Consider the following 4,174-nt stretch of genomic DNA (forward strand, 5'->3'; position numbering starts at 1 on the left):
CATGATGCCGGGTGTTGGCCCTGTGTGCCTCGGTCGTATGCAGTCCTGATTGTGGCGCTCACCTGTACGGCGCCAAACACGCATACGACCATCATTGGCACCAAGGCAGAAGCGACTCTCATCGCTGAAGACGACATGTCTCCATTCGTCGCTCCATTCACGCCTGTCGCGACACCACTGGAGGCAGGCTGCACGATGTTGGGGCGTGAGCGGAAGACGGCCTAACGGTGTGCGGGACCGTAGCCCAGCTTCATGGAGACGGTTGCGAATGGTCCTCGCCGATACCCCAGGAGCAACAGTGTCCCTAATTTGCTGGGAAGTGGCGGTGCGGTCCCCTACGGCACTGCGTAGGATCCTACGGTCTTGGCGTGCATCCGTGCGTCGCTGCGGTCCGGTCCCAGGTCGACGGGCACGTGCACCTTCCGCCGACCACTGGCGACAACATCGATGTACTGTGGAGACCTCACGTCCCACGTGTTGAGCAATTCGGCGGTACGTCCACCCGGCCTCCCGCATGCGCACTATACGCCCTCGCTCAAAGTCCGTCGACTGCACATACGGTTCACGTCCACGCTGTCGCGGCATGCTACCAGTGTTAAAGACTGCGATGGAGCTCCGTATGCCACGGCAAACTGGCTGACACTGACGGCGGCGGTGCACAAATGCCGCGCAGCTAACGCCATTCGACGGCCAACACCGCGGTTCCTGGTGTGTCCGCTGTGCTGTGCGTGTGATCATTGCTTGTACAGCCCTCTCGCAGTGTCCGGAGCAAGTATGGTGGGTCTGACACACCGGTGTCAATGTGTTCTTTTTTCCATTTCCAGGAGTGTATTTTACCCTGAGCTGTTCTCATTCAAGCAAGGGACGTTAAGAAAGTACTTCGAAAAATATCTTAATAAATATCGTTACTGGGACGATCCTTTACCACCATAGGACATATTGAGAATATTAAAAGCTAGATTATCGGCCAGTGTGAGGAATTTTGGAGGATTTTTTGTCTGTGTATTAGATTCGATCGACCTAATCTAAGACCCGGCGGGGTCAGGGATTTTCTCTGCCTCGTGATGGCTGGGTGTTGTGTGATGTCCTTAGGTTAGTTAGGTTTAAGTAGTTCTAAGTTCTAGGGGACTGATGACCTAAGATGTTAAGTCCCATAGTGCTCAGAGCGACCTAATCTAAGAAGACCTCAAGTCCACGTCAGGATCAAATAATGTGCCTACCACACACCAAATGGCCTTGTAAACGGTAGTAATGCACAAAGAACCAACCGAATGGGTAAAGCAAATATAAGCATTGTACCAAATGGTAATTCAAACAATAACCTGGAGAACAACCGTGGAAATGAAAATGGTAGCAGCTTCCGGCCGGCCAGAAACAAATTCATTACAGGTGATCGGAGGTAAAATCCACTCCAATCTAATATACAGCAACCGTTAACTAGCCAGTTTTGAGACAATAACTTTCCACAACAGCAACAACAGAATCAACTGCAGTCTATGCCAGGAGATTGACACATGCAGTCATCAATAATTACGAGTTAATAAACGAAGCAAATAGTGGCAATGACGCTCGTCCAGCAAATTAATCGTCACCCACTCTTGCCGCAGAGACGCGGTCAGGGATTCGAATAGGTGCTGTGACCAGCAGTTCAGACGCTACGGTATAATGACGGAAAGGAATTATCGGAGGAATTGTATGAGGATATTTATCGATGTGACAGTGTCGGAAATCCTTGCTACACTCAAAGAAATTCCAGTCACTGTAACATTATACTCGGGAGCTTCGGCTAATGTGATTTTAAGTGCTTTGTTCTAGAAGCTATCGCGGAAAGCAAAACTAATAATTTTGCCAGTGGAGAACTGTTGAATTAAAAAGCTAAACTCCTCCCGAACAGGCCTTGAAGGCCCAATGAACCGACCGGTCGCCGTGTCATCCTCATGCCATTGGCGTCACCGGATGCGGTTATGGAGTGGCATGTGGTCAGCACACCGCTCTCCCGGCCGTATGTCAGTTTCCGAAACCAGAGCCGCTACTTCTCAATCAAGTAGCTCCTCAGTTTGCCTCACAAGGGCTGAGTACACCCCGCTTGCCAACAGCGCTCGGCAGACCGGATGGTCACCCATCCAAGTGCTAGCCCAGCCCACAGCGCTTAACTTCGGTGATCTGACGGGAACCGGTGTTACCACTGCGGCAAGACCGTTGGCACTGTAGAATTATAGGAGTCTTAAGAACAATATCCACAAGTGTCAGGATGCAGACACAATTGAAGTAGAAATTGGGTAATACAGCAATTACATGTGCGTTCCTGGTTGTTGAAAAGTTGATCGTGGATTGTATTCTGGGCATTAGTAGCATAAGAGAGAGGAACGGAAGCATAGATTTCTCATCAGGGAAAGCTAAATTTTGAATCGACGGTTTTTTAGTGGGGCTTGACTTAATAGTGAAAGAAGGAGTACGAGAGGTACTGCCGTGTGGCCCGCATAAGCTTGATCATCACAAATAATAAACGCCGAAATTTGTTTACCACGAACACAGTGAACATTTCCAGATCAAGTAATCGAGAAATTGAAGGAACCCTTGAACCTCACTGATGAACAGAAGCATCAATTATCAAGTCTCTTATTATCTCATTCAGTTGTTATTGAAGAAAAACTTGAAATAACAAAGGATATTAGTGTCATACCGATTTCATGCCACATAGGACATTGTATTGTATTGAACTGGGGACCTAGAAACGACGGAGAGGCTTCGTCCCCGCCGTAGCCCTCAGCGGTTCACAACCCCACAACAGGCTACAGCAGTCAATTGACCCCAGCACCGCACCAAACCAAACCCAGGGTTATTGTGCGGTTCGGTTCCCAGTGGACCCCCTCGGGAACGTCTCACACCAGACGACTGTAATCCCAATGTTTGCGTGGTAGAATAACGATGGTGTACGCGTACGCGGAGAAAGGATTTGCGCAGCAATCGCCGACATAGTGTAACTGAGGCGGAATAAGGGGAACCAACCCATATTAGCCGAGGCAGATGAGAAACCGCCTTAAAAACCATCCACAGGCTGCCCGGCACACCGGACCTGGACACTAATCCGCCGGGCGAATTCGTTCCGGGGACCGGCACGCCTTCCCGCCCGGAAAGCCGTGCATTAGACGGCACGGCTAACTGGGCGGGCCACATAGGACATACTGTCATACCTTCTGTCCGGTTCACAAGCGTCTTAATAAACCTGTATAAGAGGAAATTATGATCAACGAGCTTCACGCTTCAACCATATTCACGCCTCAACCATATTCACGCCTGCTGAATTGATGTTTAGAAGAAAGAAAAGAAAAGAATGGGAAGATAAAATTTCGAAGACATACCTTGGGAGGAGAAAATTAGACAAGGTCTGGTTAATCTCACCGAGAAGGTCAGAATCAGAAAAAAGTATTATGACAGGAAACTCAAATGGATGCAGACATTCAAGGACGGCGAGAAGGTATTGCTGCGAGTGCATCAGCGATCCTCATTACTTTTCAAAAAGAATAGGAAGTGGCAACTACTATACATTGGACCATTCATAATTGTGAAGATTCCTAACCCTGGCGCGTATTTATTGGCGTATCCAGAAAGTTTACCAAGCCCAGGACTGTACCCCCACCACGATATTACGAAATATCATGTGAAATGATTAACCGTGTGAATAGGATTATGATGATTAAATTAATTGTGATTAGCAATTGAACAGTAAGGAGTGAAGGACTAAGGAGTGAAGGACTATGCTTAAATTTATAGTAATTGTGTTTAGTGTTGGACTATGACACACCCGTAGTGAGATCAGTGTTACTAATTAGAAACTACATACCGCATAGTGAGTACTTTAGAGAGTGTTTATCTAGTAAGTAACTTATTAATTCTTTTTATTGATGACGAACTTAATTCTTTATTTTTCGGAAGAGTGTATATATATTTGTGTGGTTATGTGATCTCTAATTTTAATTACTTAAGTTCTGATTTAGGATGTGTCCTTGTGTTTTATTCACTCAATTTCATGCACCATAAGTTACTCTTTCGTGTGAGAGGAAGTTTACTTAAACTGACTGAACTTACCCGAACGAGGTGTTCTGATTTATAATGATAGTGACATTTTAGGGACTTGCAGAATCATCGATAGTGAAAAGTTAAATTTTGCTAC

General features: G+C 46.8%; 1 pseudogene; it reads right to left on the reverse strand.

Annotated features, from left to right (window-relative positions):
- Window positions 1-2,087: 2,087 nt before the first annotated feature.
- LOC124614325 lies at window positions 2,088-2,204 on the reverse strand (annotated as a pseudogene).
- Window positions 2,205-4,174: the final 1,970 nt, after the last annotated feature.

This window comes from Schistocerca americana, chromosome 4, assembly GCF_021461395.2.
Source record: "Schistocerca americana isolate TAMUIC-IGC-003095 chromosome 4, iqSchAmer2.1, whole genome shotgun sequence".
Taxonomy (NCBI): domain Eukaryota; kingdom Metazoa; phylum Arthropoda; class Insecta; order Orthoptera; family Acrididae; genus Schistocerca; species Schistocerca americana.